Source organism: Phyllobates terribilis, unplaced genomic scaffold (assembly GCF_046119375.1).
Source record: "Phyllobates terribilis strain yellow unplaced genomic scaffold, ASM4611937v1 Scaffold_4__5_contigs__length_816908805, whole genome shotgun sequence".
Taxonomy (NCBI): Eukaryota; Metazoa; Chordata; class Amphibia; order Anura; family Dendrobatidae; genus Phyllobates; species Phyllobates terribilis.
In genome coordinates this window covers 676,982,845-677,001,453 of record NW_027362764.1, presented here as the reverse complement: position 1 = coordinate 677,001,453, position 18,609 = coordinate 676,982,845, and the positions used below count along the sequence as shown (strand labels likewise).

Sequence of the window (18,609 nt, the reverse complement as noted above, 5' to 3'; positions counted from 1 at the left end):
CAGCAGGGGGCACTCTCTTCTATGCCTTTTTTCCATTCCCTTTCACAAGTGCACACATTCATTCTCTTTTCTTTTTTTCATTTGCTTTCTCTCTTGCGCTATTTCATCTCTGCAAAATACCATCATCCTTCTGATCACCGTGGGCCTCCAGCATTGTTGCTTCTTTACTTTTAATACTAGGCTCCTTTTCACCAGGACCAGCGTCTCCCGGGTGGCTGGAGGCAACCACCGGTAACCCCATGCAGAAGGCCTTTGCAGGCAACACGACCCTCCCCCCTGAAGAGCAGCTCAAAGTCACTGGCAACCATCTCACCCTCTTCCTTCATTCACCCCTGGACGTCTCGCTCAGCCCCCAAGTTACGGGTCCAGCTTGCTCTTTCTGTCACATTACCGCGATGAAGGGTTTAGCCTGCAGGAGATCCTGCGCCGAGCCATTTTTGAAGACACCTGATGCGGCGGGTGAATCACTGCTAAATAAACCACACCTGTAGGGACGGCACAGCCTTTGCATGGACCTTTCGGAGCCCGCCCCGTCACGGCCAGATTGGTCGCCACCAAGCGATCCTGACAAAGGCTGGCCGGGTGATGGATCAAGCAGCGTCTACTGGCCATACCACCTTGGATACGCCTGATCTCGTCTGATCTCGGAAGCAAAGCATGGCTGGGCTCGGACAGTTCTTGGATGGGATACCACCTTGGAACACCGGGTGCTGTAGACCATTTTGATGACGTTTTGCCCTACTGCCCAGCTCGGCTAGCATGGAACGGCGCCTTACCGGACACCGACCTTAAGTAACTTAGATGATGGAAGCCCCAAGGCCTCTGAGCCAGTTGGCAGCTAAGTACGCTACCCCGCCGCCTTCACGCAGGCCTGACACCGAGCTCCTTGCCACGGCTAGGAGTGCTTATTGACTCCGCAGCTCGCCGTGTGGAAATGATGGCGTTAAAAGCACCCGGTGCCGTGAAGGGGCCAGGCTTTCAGCAGGTGCCCAAGGAAGGCTTTGGATGCCGGCCGCCTAGCGAGGGCCAGCAGAAGTAACATGTTTCTCTGCAAAGAAGCTTGTGTAACCAAGCCAGACGGCTGACAAAGAGCTAACCTCAGTTCAAGGAAGGCAAGGAAGGTGTGGAAGGAATTGGGGAGGGGGGGGTGATTCCTGCTAGGGCCCTGAAATCATAAAACAGGCAGGAGATTCTGACGCATGGTGACGGAGAGGTTGTAGGGGCAGATAGGTGGTGTTGTCACGTGCGAGCACGTGTGCATGCTGGCTTGTGTGTGAGAGTGCGCATCCTAGGTGTGGCGCGCTGCAGACAGTCAAAGGGATTGTTCCCTTTCATTAAAAGTTAATCCCCGGCTGCAGGCTATTAGATAGCAACTAACCGCGCTCTACTCACCCTACCCGGGTCTGCCGGTGAGTCTCGCCTCTGCTCCCGACCTGTGGCATTGGCCGTGAAGCTGACGTTCCGTCGACAGCGCTGCAGCCGATCAGTGAGCTCAGCGGCTCTGAGTGGGGCGTTGTGTCTACAAGACCTTTTAAGGAAGCCAGCAAAAAAATTGAAGAGAAGGGAAAGCACAAAAGGACCTGGTCTTGCTGAGCATTGGAAAGGGCAGCCGGCAGCCAGACTTCAAAGTAGAAAAGCAGCAAGTGAGAAGCTTGTCTCTGTCTATGGCCACACTACCCTGAACATGCCTGATTTTGTCTGATCTCAGAAGCTAACCAGGGTTGGGCCTGCTTAGTACTTGGATGGGAGATTGCCTGGGAATACCAGGTGCTGTAGGCTTTTGCTTTTTCTTTCCTTCCACCAGCAGGGGGCACTCTCTTCTATGCCTTTTTTCCATTCCCTTTCACAAGTGCACACATTCATTCTCTTTTCTTTTTTTCATTTGCTTTCTCTCTTGCGCTATTTCATCTCTGCAAAATACCAGCATCCTTCTGATCACCGTGGGCCTCCAGCATTGTTGCTTCTTTACTTTTAATACTAGGCTCCTTTTCACCAGGACCAGCGTCTCCCGCGTGGCTGGAGGCAACCACCGGTAACCCCAAGCATAAGACCTTTGCAGGCAACACGACCCTCCCCCCTGAAGAGCAGCTCAAAGTCACTGGCAACCATCTCACCCTCTTCCTTCATTCACCCCTGGACGTCTCGCTCCGCCCCCAAGTTATGGGTCCAGCTTGCTCTTTCTGTCACATTACCGCGATGAAGGGTTTAGCCTGCAGGAGACCCTGCGCCGAGACATTTTTGAAGACACCTGATGCGGTGGGTGAATCACTGCTAAACAAACCACACCTGTAGTGACGGCACAGCCTTTGCATGGACCCTTCGGAGCCCGCCCCGTCACGGCCAGATTGCTCGCCACCAAGCGATCCTGAGAAAGGCTGGCCGGGCGATGGATCGAGCATCGTCTACTGGCCATACCACCTTGGATACGCCCGATCTCATCTGATCTCAGATGCAAAGCAGGGCTGGGCTTGGATAGTACTTGGATGGGAGACCTCCTGGGAACACTGGGTGCTGTAGACTATTTTGATGATGTTTTGCCCTACTGCCCAGCTCGGCTAGCATGGAACGGCGCCTTGCCGGACACCGACCTTAAGTAACTTAGATGATGGAAGCCCCAAGTCCTCTGAACCAGTTGGCAGCTAAGTACGCTACCCCGCCGCCTTCACGCAGGCCTGACACCGAGCTCCTTGCCACGGCTAGGAGTGCTTATTGACTCCGCAGCTCGCCGTGTGGAAATGATGGCGTTAAAAGCACCCGGGGCCGTGAAGGGGCCAGGCTTTCAGCAGGTGCCCAGGGAAGGTTTTGAATGCCGGCCGCCTAGCGAGGGCCAGCAGAAGTAACATGTTTCTCTGCAAAGAAGCTTGTGTAACCAAGCCAGACGGCTGACAAAGAGCTAACCTCAGTGCAAGGAAGGCAAGGAAGGTGCGGAAGGAATTGGGGAGGGGGGGGTGATTCCTGCTAGGGCCCTGAAATCATAAAACAGGCAGGAGAGTCTGACGCATGGTGACGGAGAGGATGTAGGGGCAGATAGGGGGTGTTGTCACATGCGAGCACGTGTGCATGCTGGCTTGTGTGTGAGATAGCGCTTCCTAGGTGTGGCGCGCTGCAGACAGTCAAAGGGATTGTTCCCTTTCATTAAAAGTTAATCCCCGGCTGCAGGCTATTAGAAAGCAACTAACCGCGCTCTACTCACCCTACCCGGGTCTACCGGTGAGTCTCGCCTCTGCTCCCGGCCTGTGGCATTGGCCGTGAAGCTGACGTTCCGTCGACAGCGCTGCAGCCGATCAGTGAGCTCAGCGGCTCTGAGTGGGGCGTTGTGTCTACAAGACCTTATAAGGAAGCCAGCAAAAAAATTGAAGAGAAGAGAAAGCACAAAAGGACCTGGTCTTGCTGAGCACTGGAAAGGGCAGCCGGCAGCCAGACGTCAAAGTAGAAAAGCAGCAAGTGAGAGGCTTGGCTGTGCCTACAGCCACAGCACCCTGAATGCACCTGCTCTTGCCTGATCTTGGAAGCTAAGCAGGGTTGGGTCTAGTTAGTACTTGGATGGGAGACTGCCTGGGAATACAAGGTGCTGTAGGATTTTGCTTTTTCCTTCCTTCCACCAGCAGGGGGCACTCTCTTCTATGCCTTTTTTCCATTCCCTTTCACAAGTGCACACATTAATTCTCTTTTCTTTTTTTCATTTGCTTTCTCTCTTGCGCTATTTCATCTCTGCAAAATACCAGCATCCTTCTGATCACAGTGGGCCTCCAGCATTGTTGCTTCTTTACTTTTAATACTAGGCTCCTTTTCACCAGGACCAGCGTCTCCCACGTGGCTGGAGGCAACCACCGGTAACCCCAAGCAGAAGACCTTTGCAGGCAACACGACCCTCAACCCTGAAGAGCAGCTCAAAGTCACTGGCAACCATCTCACCCTCTTCTTTCATTCACCCCTGGATGTCTCGCTCCGCCCCCTAGTTACGGGTCCAGCTTGCTCTTTCTGTCACATTACCGCGATGAAGGGTTTAGCCTGCAGGAGACCCTGCGCCGAGACATTTTTGAAGACACCTGATGCGGCGGGTGAATCACTGCTAAACAAACCACACCTGTAGGGATGGCACAGCGTTTGCATGGACCCTTCGGAGCCCGCCCCGTTACGGCCAGATTGCTCGCCACCAAGCGATCCTAAGAAAGACTGGCCGGGCGATGGATCGAGCAGCGTCTACTGGCCATACGACCTTGGATATGCCTGATCTCGTCTGATCTCGGAAGCAAAGCAGAGCTGGGCTAGGACAGTACTTGGATGGGAGACCTCCTGGGAACACCGGGTGCTGTAGTCCATTTTGATGACGTTTTGCCCTACTGCCCAGCTCGGTTAGCGTGTAACTGCGCCTTGCCGGACACCGACCTTAAGTAACTTAGATGATGGCAGCCCCAAGGCCTCTGAGCCAGTTGGCAGCTAAGTACGCTACCCCGCCGCCCTTCACGCAGGTCTGACACCGAGCTCCTTACAACGGCTAGGAGTGCTTATTGACTCCGCAGATCGCCGTGTGGAAATGATGGTGTTAAAAGCACCCGGGGCCGTGAAGGGGCCAGGCTTTCAGCAGGTGCCCAGGGAAGGTTTTGGATGCCGGCCGTCTAGCGAGGGCCAGCAGAAGTAACATGTTTCTCTGAAAAGAAGCTTGTGTAACCAAGCCAGACGGCTGCCAAAGAGTTAACCTCAGTGCAAGGAAGGCAAGGAAGGTGCGGAAGGAATTGGGGAGGGGGGGGGGTGATTCCTGCTAGGGCCCTGAAATCATAAAACAGGCAGGAGAGTCTGACGTATGGTGACGGAGAGGTTGTAGGGGCAGATAGGGGGTGTTGTCACGTGTGAGCACGTGTGCATGCTGGCTTGTGTGTGAGAGTGCGCTTCCTAGGTGTGGCGCGCTGCAGACAGTCAAAGGGATTGTTCCCTTTCATTAAAAGTTAATCCCCGGCTGCAGCCTATTAGAAAGCAACTAACCGCGCTCTACTCACCCTACCTGGGTCTACCGGTGAGTCTCGCCTCTGCTCCCGGCCTGTGGCATTGGCCGTGAAGCTGACGTTCCGTCGACAGCGCTGCAGCCGATCAGTGAGCTCAGCGGCTCTGAGCGGGGTGTTGTGTCTACAAGACCTTTTAAGGAAGCCAGCAAAAATATTGAAGAGAAGGGAAAGCACAAAAGGACCTGGTCTTGCTGAGCACTGGAAAGGGCAGCCGGCAGCCAGACGTCAAAGTAGAAAAGCAGCAAGTGAGAGGCTTGTCTCTGCCTACAGCCACACCACCCTGAACACGCCCGATCTCATCTGATCTTGGAAGCTAAGCAGGGTCGGGCCTGTTTAGTAGTTGGATGGGAGACTGTAAAATAATACTCTTCCTGTATTATTTTTTTCTACTGAGGACTTCTCAAAGTATCAATATCACGATATTCTTATAAAAAAATGTATCTATTTATTCTTGGATTGTCCATTAAAAAAATCAGATTGCAGCAGGTACATACAATAATTAGTTATAAAGTAATTGTCCATTTGTCCATAATTAGCTTAATTGTTGAGATTCACCCATCTTTCCTTGGATCCTGGCTGGTAAATCATGTCTTTGTCCAGCATGTGTCCAGGCCTACATGTCATCTGCTTCTCAGCATGAAGATTCTGTGTCTTGTGGGGTGGGCAGAGCAAGAGAGCCCCCCCTTTCTGTACCATGGGCTTTTATAGCCAGTCATATGGACACCTGTTCTACATATGGTAGTGAACCAAAAATACACACACAAATAGCGCATGTCAACTCGACACGATGGCTGAGGCATAGAACTCAGAAAAATGATTATCGATTAACATTCCAAATGAATTTCCATAATTAACCATTTAACAGAGACCGCCTGGGAATGCCAGGTGCTGTAGGCTTTTGCTTTTTCCTTCCTTCCACCAGCAGGGGGCACTCTCTTCTATGCCTTTTTTCCATTCCCTTTCACAAGTGCACACATTCATTCTCTTTTCTTTTTTTCATTTGCTTTCTCTCTTGCGCTATTTCATCTCTGCAAAATACCAGCATCCTTCTGATCACCGTGGGCCTCCAGCATTGTTGCTTCTTTACTTTTAATACTAGGCTCCTTTTCACCAGGACCAGAGTCTCCCGCGTGGCTGGAGGCAAGGACCGGTAACCCCAAGCAGAAGACCTTTGCAGGCAACACGACCCTCCCCCCTGAAGAGCAGCTCAAAGTCACTGGCAACCATCTCACCCTCTTCCTTCATTCACCCCTGGATGTCTCGCTCCGCCCCCAAGTTACGGGTCCAGCTTGCTCTTTCTGTCACATTACCGCGATGAAGGGTTTAGCCTGCAGGAGACCCTGCGCCGAGACATTTTTGAAGACACCTGATGCGGCGGGTGAATCACAGCTAAACAGACCACACCTGTAGGGACGGCACAGACTTTGCATGGACCCTTCGGAGCCCGCCCCGTCACGGCCAGATTGCTCGCCACCAAGCGATCCTGAGAAAGGCTGGCCGGGCGATGGACCGAGCAGCTTCTACTGGCCATACCACCTTGGATACTCCTGATCTCATCTGATCTCGGAAGCAAAGCAGGGCTGGGCTTGGACAGTACTTGGATGGGAGACCTCCTGGGAACACCGGGTGCTGTAGACCATTTTGATGACGTTTTGCCCTACTGCCCAGCTCGGCTAGCATGGAACGGCGCCTTGCCGGACACCGACCTTAAGTAACTTAGATGATGGCAGCCCCAAGGCCTCTGAGCCAGTTGGCAGCTAAGTACGCTACCCCGCCGCCTTCACGCAGGCCTGACACCGAGCTCCTTGCCACGGCTAGGAGTGCTTATTGACTCCGCAGCTCGCCGTGTGGAAATGATGGCGTTAAAAGCACCCGGGGCCGTGAAGGGGCCAGGCTTTCAGCAGGTGCCCAGGAAAGGTTTTGGATGCCGGCCGCCTAGCGAGGTCCAGCAGAAGTAACATGTTTCTCTGCAAAGAAGCTTGTGTAACCAAGCCAGACGACTGACAAAGAGCTAACCTCAGTGCAAGGAAGGCAAGGAAGGTGCGGAAGGAATTGGGGAGGGGGGGTGATTCCTGATTGGGCCCTGAAATCATAAAACAGGCAGGAGAGTCTGACGCATGGTGACAGAGAGGTTGTAGGGGCAGATAGGGGGTGTTGTCATGTGCGAGCACGTGTGCATGCTGGCTTGAGTGTGAGAGTGCGCTTCCTAGGTGTGGCGCGCTGCAGACAGTCAAAGGGATTGTTCCCTTTCATTAAAAGTTAATCCCCGGCTGCAGGCTATTAGAAAGCAACTAACCACGCACTACTCAACCTACCCGGGTCTACCGGTGAGTCTCGCCTCTGCTCCCTGCCTGTGGCATTGGCCATGAAGCCGACGTTCCGTCGACAGCGCTGCGGCCGATCAGTGAGCTCAGCGGCTCTGAGTGGGGCGTTGTGTCTACAAGACCTTTTAAGGAAGCCAGCAAAAAAATTGAAGAGAAGGGAAAGCACAAAAGGACCTGGTCTTGCTGAGCACTGGAAAGGGCAGCCGGCAGCCAGACTTCAAAGTAGAAAAGCAGCAAGTGAGAAGCTTGTATCTGCCTATGGCCACACCAACCTGAACATGCCTAATCTCATATGATCTTGGAAGCTAAGCAGGGTTGGACCTTGTTAGTACTTGGATGGGAGACTGCCTGGGATTACCAGGTGCAGTAGGCTTTTGCTTTTCCTTCCTTCCACCAGCAGGGGGCACTCTCTTCTATGCCTTTTTTCCATTCCCTTTCACAAGTGCACACATTCATTCTCTTTTCTTTTTTTCATTTGCTTTCTCTCTTGCGCTATTTCATCTCTGCAAAATACCAACATCCTTCTGATCACCGTGGGCCTCCAGCATTGTTGCTTCTTTACTTTTAATACTAGGCTCCTTTTCACCAGGACCAGCGTCTCCCGTGTGGCTGGAGGCAACAACCGGTAACCCCAAGCAGAAGACCTTTGCAGGCAACACGACCCTCCCCACTGAAGAGCAGCTCAAAATCACTGGCAATCATCTCACCCTCTTCCTTCATTCACCCCTGGACGTCTCGCTCCACCCCCAAGTTACGGGTCCAGCTTGCTCTTTCTGTCACATTACCGCGATGAAGGGTTTAGCCTGCAGGAGACCCTGCGCCGAGACATTTTTGAAGACACCTGATGCGGCGGGTGAATCACTGATAAACAAACCACACCTGTAGGGACGGCACAGCCTTTGCATGGATCCTTCGGAGCCCGCCCCGTCACGGCCAGATTTCTCGCCATCAAGCGATCCTGAGAAAGGCTGGCCGGGCGATGGATCGAGCAGCGTCTACTGGCCATACCAACTTGAATACGCCCGATCTCATCTGTTCTCGGAAACTAAGCAGGGTCGGGCCTGGTTAGTACTTGGATGGGAGACTGTAAAATAATACTCTTCCTGTATTATTTTTTTCTACTTAGGACTTCTCAAAGTATCAATATCACGATATTCTTATAAAAAAATGTATCTATTTATTCTTGGATTGTACATTAAAAAGAATCAGATTGCAGCAGGTACATACAATAATTAGTTATAAAGTAATTGTCCATTTGTCCATAATTAGCTTAATTGTTGAGATTCACCCATCTTTCCTTGGATCCTGGCTGGAAAATCATGTCTTTGTCCAGCATGTGTCCAGGCCTACATGTCATCTGCTTCTCAGCATGAAGGTTCTGTGTCTTGTGGGGTGGGCAGAGCAAGAGAGCCCCCCCTTTCTGTACCATGGGCTTTTATAGCCAGTCGTATGGCACACCTGTTCTACATATGGTAGTGAACCAAAAATACACACACAACTAGCGCATGTCAACTAGACACGATGGCTGAGGCATAGAACTCAGAAAAATGATTATCGATTAACATTCCAAATGAATTTCCATAATTAACCATTTAACATTTCCCCCTTTTTTGAGAATAAACGGACTTTAACTGAAATTTCTCAAAAGAAGATACATTCATCATTCATTTTTTCTTTCCTTCTTCCTTGGCAATATCATTAAATTTCCATAATAATAATAATAGTAATAATAGTATTAATATCGGATTATTGTTAAATAATGATGTGAATTCATGTTATGGTAAGCTGCGACTAATATTCATTTAATATGTATAATTATACTTCCCTATATCTAAATTGAAGCAATCGCGGGTTCAATCGTCATCATCTGATGTCATCGGGTCGTCGTCTCGTCTTCTTCTTGGTTCTTTTATAACACAGTCTTTAGATGAAAACTCCTTTGAAATAAATTACAGCAATGTAGATATTGTACAGTCCATAATTGTGTTCATTATTGTTCAGTCCATAAACTGTACTCTTTATTAGAAAGATCATGTGTGTCAGTTGATAAGAAAACAAAGTCCATGGATGAAATGTAGCTTAAATATCTGTGCAGTGTCACCTGGACTTACGTTGGATCGTCTTTGGAATCTTCCGTGTGTCCGCACTGGTCTCGTGTCACTTTTGGAACAGATGTGACGTCTTTGGTCAGTAAAGCAAGGGTTAACTTGACACTTTCCTGCTTTATATAGCACCATAACCAGTACTCAGTCCTTTATACACAGGACACATATGCCAGGTATTACCTGTTCACCAGCTTTCATTGAAGCGTTGCAGGTTATAAGAAACCAGTGGAACGTGATGAAACTTGAACACAACACAGTACATATAGGATCATCGTCCTCTGCCGTCCTGGTGATCAGTGGTGTGAATTGTATTGTATGTAATGGACACAGTCTATTGTAACACTCAGCATTCACACCTGTTACCTTCTGAGACGTCCGGATATCAGTGGCTTCTTCTTGTAACTTTTGAGAATCTCTTTGATTTATAAAAATTAAAAGTCTTTATTAAGATAGAATTCATAATTGCGATGTCTTGATTGAAGTCTTCATTCCCTAATCTGATACCAAATCTGGCAGTTTTTCCTAACCTATAATATCACAGCGTACCTTAGCAATCAGTAATATCCATCTAATTATTATCAAAATATTAAAATAAATTATGTTTGGAATAATAAACAATAATAGATAATAATTCATTATCAATCAAGTTCTCCATATGATAGAACATTTTTATGTCATAGGTGTAATTTCCTTTTCCAACCCATAGGTGTCAGTGTATTTTGAAAAAACAAGTTTTTATATCTTTATTAAACCAATAATATCAAAGAATGTATACTCCTGAACCAAAATGAATAAATATATGAATGTATGAATGAATGAATGAATGAATAAATGAATGAATGAATTGTTGTGTTTACTGAGAAAATGTAAACATTTTTTTCCTTAGCAATATATATATTTAATGAAGCAATACTCTTGTATTAGACATTACTTTATTAAATATTAATGTGTTTTCTCAATTGAGATATTGAACTCAAATAAAATCAAATGAGAATAAAAAAATGAAAAAAATAGAAAAATAAGAAGTATAAAGTAAGAATAAAATTTTAAAACTGAAAAATAAAATTAAGAGTAAAAATAAGAATAAAAATAAAAATAAGGCCTTTAAATTTTAATGACAAATGCAGAGTAATTATATTCTCCATAAAAAATACCCTTATATCTCCATTATCTGGATGATTTCATATTTGTCATAACCTTGTACCACCAAAAAATATTAAATTATGCAACTTTGCATGTAATACCCTTCTTAATTATACCATAGTACCTTATTATTATTTCTTCTTTATTAAAATGTGTGGAAAATAAGTATTGATCAAAAGTGATTATGTAATCAGGATCAAAAACATATTTTCCCCCTTAATACCAAAAATATTATTTTATAAAATTTATGTATATATCAGAACCCAATTAAAAATAATTATTCTTCTAGAAATATTGTGCCTAAATTTCATATCGATGAGTAGCATAGATTTGACTAAAGAGAGGTGTGTACCTATTTAGGTAACCATTAAAAATAATATTATAGTTATTCAAGAATATTATCATGTGGAAAATTATTCTAAATATAAATTTGCTTTGTAAACCATTTTGATGTGTGGTTGCCCTTATCCACTATTAGTTAAATCAAGAAATAATAATTATTAAAGAAATATAGAAATATATATATGTAGATAATACCTAATTATGTATTATAATATCCTCAGAATTAAATATATTTTTGTACCTTCACATAAAGAAACATTTTTTTTTTTTAAACATACAAACATACGAGGCCTCTGTCACATCAATCACACTTAGCAGCTGCTGATTTACTCATCTGTCACCTTCACTCTGACATTCACAGATCTGTTCAACTCCAACATTCCACATATGAAGTTTTAGATATATATATATATTTAACCCAAAATTGTTGTATCCCAATTTATTAATGCGCATTGCCATATCAATTGAATATCTTTATATTTCTTTGAATATTCCCCAAGTACATATTATATAATATGATAGTAAGTCACTGGAATTTCAGACACTTGAAAAAACTCTTGTCTTAGATTCTTTTTTCACTGGCTGCCCGGTCTTAAGTTACATCAGTTGAAAATAGAATGAATGGGATCCTATACTGTTAGCTCAAAGTTCAAAGGCCGCAGCTGTCACACGTCATGCTGTAAAGCTACTTTAATTTGCACGAACACTTCATGCACAGAAAATATTAGCAACACAAAAGAATTAATAAGTATTACATATATATTATAGTTCAACTAGATATATTGTTATTATTTTAAAATGTTATACACATAAAATCATGCAATTTTTTCACTTCCTGTGTGAATAAAGAAATAAATCCATTTTAGAGTTCTTTGATCAAATCCTGCTTTGGAATGAAAACTCTAAGGAAATATAAGAAAATAAAATTAAATATCAAATTCATACAGAAACAGAATTATTTAAATATCTTATACATATATTGGTTGGTTCTAATGTAATTCAAAATATTGCTACTTAAATTTATATATATGAAGTTCTAATTTATTAATTAATATATATATTTTATAAACGTATATATAAATACAATTATACGCAATCTCTACTTAGACAAGTGTATATATATATATATATATATATATATATATATATAAACTATTAGAAACTATGTAACTACAATTTTACTGTATGAGATTATAAATAAATATTGAGACATTGTATTACATTTTGATACAACATTATAATTACAGTTATTCCTTAGCCACTCCCTAAACCAAATCTTCTGTCTCTCTCAAATATCTCCAGGAACGCCCTATTTAGGAAAGACATTTTTCTATCTTTCAAAACCTCAGAGAACTGCCTGTTCTTCTGTCCACATTCCATGACGTCACAGTGAGTTGGTCGTCTCACCTGTCTCTGTCCATCAGTTTCAGCCATTTTCCTTTTTAGAGAATCACAGTTCTGACTGAGAATTAACTCATTCTGTGGAGAGATGGATCTTTGCACTGGCTGATATGGCTTATAACATATATGAAATCTTCTGCGTATTTGATAGAGTTCACTATGGGGATGACTCAGTCTAGGAGAGTTTGATATTGGCTTTTGGTAAGATTTTACCTTTCCTGGTTTTATAAATTTAGCTTGATTTATTTTCTTTTCACGATTCTCATGTTTTCTAACAAAATCCAGCATCTGCGCACATTCAAATAATGAATTTTTTTGTGATGCCATAACTTGGGAAACTGAATTTAGGAATTTGAATTTTTGTACAAAAGTTGTTATCATATGTTGTACTTTTCCATTTTTGATGAGAGCTTTGTACAACCGTTCAAATATGGACATGAATGTATATGTACATTCCTTCCTACCAATCCTTAGTTTCTGCAGATCTTCTATGTTGGGAAAATCCTTTGTGACACAATAAATCAAATATCTTAATCTGTCCGAATCATTTTCCCATCCATTAGGAGAGTCATTTTCACAGGGCATTAAATGTAAACGTCTGGACAATGTCACAGGAATCCATATTTTAAATAATTGATTCCTCTCCTCATTGGATAAATCAAACTTATCAGAGAAGCTCTCAAATGTCTCTGAATTTCTACAGGCATGGATTTTGACATCATATTTTGGCATGATTTTGTATAATTTCAGCAAATTTTTCCTCATTTTAATTTGGAGTTGAGCCTGGGTAATTCCAGAATTCTCTGATATTTTTAGTGGCTCTTGTACGTCCGTTCCTCCTACGTCACTCACGTCTCCTCCCACATCACCTAGTATGTCGGTTTCTCGTATGTCAGTCATGTCTCCTCCCATGTCAGGTTTCTGTATGTCCGTCTCTTGGTCAGACCCAAGGTCACCTTCAGTTACAGACACGTGTCTTACTTCTTGTTCATTTTCCACATTACAGTCAGAATCAGTATCACCGTCTGACACTTCTACACTATTTTCCTGCTTAGAAATCTCTAACACAAGACTATGAAAAAAATCTACCAAATGTAGAATATTTCTCAATTTCTGTTTGTCTCTATTTACCAATTTAGAAGTTAACTGTAAATTCTGCAATTCACATTCTTTGTATAAACTGAGCCACAAAACTTCTATGTCATCTCCTACATTACCTTTGAAGTTAATATTACTTTGTTTAGCAAAAGAAGAAATTATATCCATATTTTGCTTACCTTAAGATTCCTTGGCTTCTCTTTATCAGCACGTCCTGTCTTCAGTTCGTCTGATTCTTTTACTGTGTGATTCTGTTCCTTGTTAGTACCTCTGCTTCCTGTCTTTCCTCACTCTGTAGGTCCTTTCTGCTTCTCGTGACAAACTAGTGAATTTACTGACACGTGAACAACAGCTGTTCAGCTCGTCAGGACCCCCCCCTTGTTCACGGAAGAAATTCACTTACTTAATTTAAAAAACAAAAAAACAGGACTGGCTGGCTCACCATTGTAAAATAATACTCTTCCTGTATTATTTTTTTCTACTGAGGACTTCTCAAAGTATCAATATCACGATATTCTTATAAAAAAATGTATCTATTTATTCTTGGATTGTCCATTAAAAAGAATCAGATTGCAGCAGGTACATACAATAATTAGTTATAAAGTAATTGTCCATTTGTCCATAATTAGCTTAATTGTTGTGATTCACCCATCTTTCCTTGGATCCTAGCTGGTAAATCATGTCTTTGTCCAGCATGTGTCCAGGCCTACATGTCATCTGCTTCTCAGCATGAAGATTCTGTGTCTTGTGGGATGGGCAGAGCAAGAGAGCCCCCCCTTTCTGTACCATGGGCTTTTATAGCCAGTCGTATGGCACACCTGTTCTACATATGGTAGTGAACCAAAAATACACACACAACTAGCGCATGTCAACTAGACACGATGGCTGAGGCATAGAACTCAGAAAAATGATTATCGATTAACATTCCAAATGAATTTCCATAATTAACCATTTAACATTTCCCCCTTTTTTGAGAATAAAAGGACTTTAACTGAAATTTCTCAAAAGAAGATACATTCATCAATCATTTTTTCTTTCCTTCTTCCTTGGCAATATCATTAAATTTCCATAATAATAAAAATAGTAATAATAGTATCAATATCGGTTTATTGTTTTATAATGATGTGAATTCATGTTATGGTAAGCCGCGACTAATATTCATTTAATATGTATAATTATACTTCCCTATATCTAAATTGAAGCAATCGCGGGTTCAATCGTCATCATCTGATGTCATCGGGTCGTCGTCTCGTCTTCTTCTTGGTTCTTTTATAACACAGTCTTTAGATGAAAACTCCTTTGAAATAAATTACAGCATGTAGATATTGTACAGTCCATAATTGTGTTCATTATTGTTCACTCCATAAACTGTACTCTTTATTAGAAAGATCATGTGTGTCAGTTGATAAGAAAACAAAGTCCATGGATGAAATGTAGCTTTAATATCTGTGCAGTGTCACCTGGACTTACGTTGGATCGTCTTTGGAATCTTCCGTGTGTCCGCACTGGTCTCGTGTCACTTTTGGAACAGATGTGACGTCTTTGGTCAGTAAAGCAAGGGTTAACTTGACACTTTCCTGCTTTATATAGCACCATAACCAGTACTCAGTCCTTTATATACATGACACATATGCCAGGTATTACCTGTTCACCAGCTTTCATTGAAGCGTTGCAGGTGATAAGAAACCAGTGGAACGTGATGAAACTTGAACACAACACAGTACATATAGGATCATCGTCCTCTGCCGTCTTGGTGATCAGTGGTGTGAATTGTATTGTATGTAATGGACACAGTCTATTATAACACTCAGCATTCACACCTGTTACCTTCTGAGACGTCCGGATATCAGTTGCTTCTTCTTGTAACTTTTGAGAATCTCTTTGATTTATAAAAATTAAAAGTCTTTATTAAGATAGAATTCATAATTGCGATGTCTTGATTGAAGTCTTCATTCCCTAATCTGATACCAAATCTGGCAGTTTTTCCTAACCTATAATATCACAGCGTACCATAGCAATCAGTAATATCCATCTAATTATTATCAAAATATTAAAATAAATTATGTTTGGAATAATAAACAATAACAGATAATAATTCATTATCAATCAAGTTCTCCATATGATAGAACATTTTTATGTCATAGGTGTAATTACCTTTTCCAACCCATAGGTGTCAGTGTATTTTGAAAAAATAAGTTTTTATATCTTTATTAAACCAATAATATCAAAGAATGTATACTCCTGAACCAAAATGAATAAATATATGAATGTAGGAATGAATGAATGAATGAATAAATGAATGAATGAATTGTTGTGTTTACTCAGAAAATGTAAACATTTTTTTCCTTAGCAATATATATTTAATGAAGCAATACTCTTGTATTAGACATTACTTTATTAAATATTAATGTGTTTTCTCAATTGAGATATTGAACTCAAATAAAATCAAATGAGAATTAAAAAATGAAAAAATAGAAAAATAAGAAGTATAAAGTAAGAATAAAATTTTAAAAATGAAAAATAAAATTAAGAGTAAAAATAAGAATAAAAATAAAAATAAGGCCTTTAAATTTTAATGACAAATGCAGAGTAATTATATTCTCCATAAAAAATACCCTTATATCTCCATTATCTGGATGATTTCATATTTGTCATAACCTTGTACCACCAAAAAATATTAAATTATGCAACTTTGCATGTAATACCCTTCTTAATTATACCATAGTACCTTATTATTATTTCTTCTTTATTAAAATGTGTGGAAAATAAGTATTGATCAAAAGTGATTATGTAATCAGAATCAAAAACACATTTCCCCCTTAATACCAAAAATATTATTTTATAAAATTTATGTATATATCAGAACCAAATTAAAAATAATTATTCTTCTAGAAATATTGTGCATAAATTTCATATCGATGAGTAGCATAGATTTAACTAAAGAGAGGTGTGTACCTATTTAGGTAACCATTAAAAATAATATTATAGTTATTCAAGAATATTATCATGTGGAAAATTATTCTAAATATAAATTTGTTTTGTAAACCATTTTGATGTGTGGTTGCCCTTATCCACTATTAGTTAAATCAAGAAATAATAATTATTAAAGAAATATAGAAATATATATATGTAGATAATACCTAATTATGTATTATAATTTCCTCAGAATTAAATATATTTTTGTACCTTCACATAAAGAAACATTTTTTTTTTTCAAACATACAAACATACGAGGCCTCTGTCACATCAATCACACTTAGCAGCTGCTGATTTACTCATCTGTCACCTTCACTCTGACATTCACAGATCTGTTCAACTCAAACATTCCACATATGAAGTTTTAGATATATATATATATATATTTAACCCAAAATTGTTGTATCCCAATTTATTAATGCGCATTGCCATATCAATTGAATATCTTTATATTTCTTTGAATATTCCCCAAGTACATATTATATAATATGAGAGTAAGTCACTGGAATTTCAGACACTTGAAAAAACTCTTGTCTTAGATTCTTTTTTCACTGGCTGCCCGGTCTTAAGTTACATCAGTTGAAAATAGAATGAATGGGATCCTATACTATTAGCTCAAAGTTCAAAGGCCGCAGCTGTCACACGTCATGCTGTAAAGCTACTTTAATTTGCACGAACACTTCATGCACAGAAAATATTAGCAACACAAAAGAATTAATAAGTATTACATATATATTATAGTTCAACTAGATATATTGTTATTATTTTAAAATGTTATACACATAAAATCATGCAATTTTTTCACTTCCTGTGTGAATAAAGAAATAAATCCATTTTAGAGTTCTTTGATCAAATCCTGCTTTGGAATGAAAACTCTAAGGAAATATAAGAAAATAAAATTAAATATCAAATTCATACAGAAACAGAATTATTTAAATATCTTATACATACAGTGCCTACAAGTAGTATTCAACCCCCTGCAGATTTAGCTGGTTTGATAAGATGCAAATAAGTTAGAGCCTTCAAACTGCAAATGAGAGTAGGTTTTATGAACAGAAGCATAAATCTTACAAACCAAAAAGTTATGTTGCTCAGTTGAATTTTATTAAATTTTAAACATAAAAGTGTGGGTCAATTATTATTCAACCCCTATGTTTAATATTTTGTGGAATAACCCTTGTTTGCAATTACAGCTAATAATCGTCTTTTATAAGACCTGATCAGGCCGGCACAGGTCTGTGGAGTTATCTTGGCCCACTCCTCCATGCAGATCTTCTCCAAGTTATCTAGGTTCTTTGGGTGTCTCATGTGGACTTTATTCTTGAGCTCCTTTCACAAGTTTTCAATTGGGTTAAGGTCAGGAGACTGACTAGGCCACTCCAACACCTTGACTTTTTCCCTCTTGAACCAGGCCTTGGTTTTCTTGGCTGTGTGCTTTGGGTCGTTGTCTTGTTGGAAGATGAAATTACGACCCATCTTAAGATCCTTGATGGAGGAGCGGAGGTTCTTGGCCAAAATCTCCAGGTAGGCCGTGCTATCCATCTTCCCATGGATGCGGACCAGATGGCCAGGCCCCTTGGCAGAGAAACAGCCCCACAGCATGATGCTGCCACCACTATGCTTGACTGTAGGGATGGTATTCTTGGGGTCGTATGCAGTGCCATCCAGTCTCCAAACGTCACGTGTGTGGTTGGCACCAAAGATCTCGATCTTGGTCTCATCAGACCATAGAACCTTGAACCAGTCTGTCTCAGAGTCCTCCAAGTTATCATGAGCAAACTGTAGACGAGCCTTGACATGACGCTTTGAAAGTAAAGGTACCTTACGGGCTCGTCTGGAATGGAGACCATTGCGGTGGAGTACGTTACTTATGGTATTGACTGAAACCAATGTCCCCACTGCCATGAGATCTTCCCGGAGCTCCTTCCTTGTTGTCCTTGGGTTAGCCTTGACTCTTCGGACAAGCCTGGCCTTGGCACGGGAGGACACTTTCAAAGGCTGTCCAGGCCGTGGAAGGCTAACAGTAGTTCCATAAGCCTTCCACTTACGGATGATGCTCCCAACAGTGGAGACAGGTAGGCCCAACTCCTTGGAAAGGGTTTTGTACCCCTTGCCAGCCTTGTGACCCTCCACGATCTTGTCTCTGATGGCCTTGGAATGCTCTTTTGTCTTTCCCATGTTGACCATGTCTGAGTGCTGTTCACAAGTTTGGGGAGG

At 42.0% G+C, this 18,609-nt stretch overlaps 1 non-coding gene and 6 pseudogenes across 1 annotated transcript; all 7 read left to right on the top strand.

Moving 5' to 3' along the window:
- Positions 1 to 599: 599 nt before the first annotated feature.
- On the top strand, positions 600 to 719 carry LOC141268941 (5S ribosomal RNA; annotated as a pseudogene).
- A 941-nt stretch (positions 720 to 1,660) lies between these two features.
- On the top strand, positions 1,661 to 1,779 carry LOC141269100 (5S ribosomal RNA; annotated as a pseudogene).
- Positions 1,780 to 2,400: 621 nt separating this feature from the next.
- Positions 2,401 to 2,520, top strand: LOC141267873 (5S ribosomal RNA; annotated as a pseudogene).
- A 941-nt stretch (positions 2,521 to 3,461) lies between these two features.
- LOC141270222 (5S ribosomal RNA) lies at positions 3,462 to 3,580 on the top strand (annotated as a pseudogene).
- Positions 3,581 to 4,201: 621 nt separating this feature from the next.
- Positions 4,202 to 4,321, top strand: LOC141269140 (5S ribosomal RNA; annotated as a pseudogene).
- A 2,200-nt stretch (positions 4,322 to 6,521) lies between these two features.
- LOC141267232 (5S ribosomal RNA) lies at positions 6,522 to 6,641 on the top strand. The gene has a single exon (XR_012321242.1). It is a non-coding gene; the product is annotated as a 5S ribosomal RNA (ribosomal RNA).
- A 940-nt stretch (positions 6,642 to 7,581) lies between these two features.
- LOC141269896 (5S ribosomal RNA) lies at positions 7,582 to 7,700 on the top strand (annotated as a pseudogene).
- The last annotated feature ends 10,909 nt before the right edge of the window (positions 7,701 to 18,609 follow it).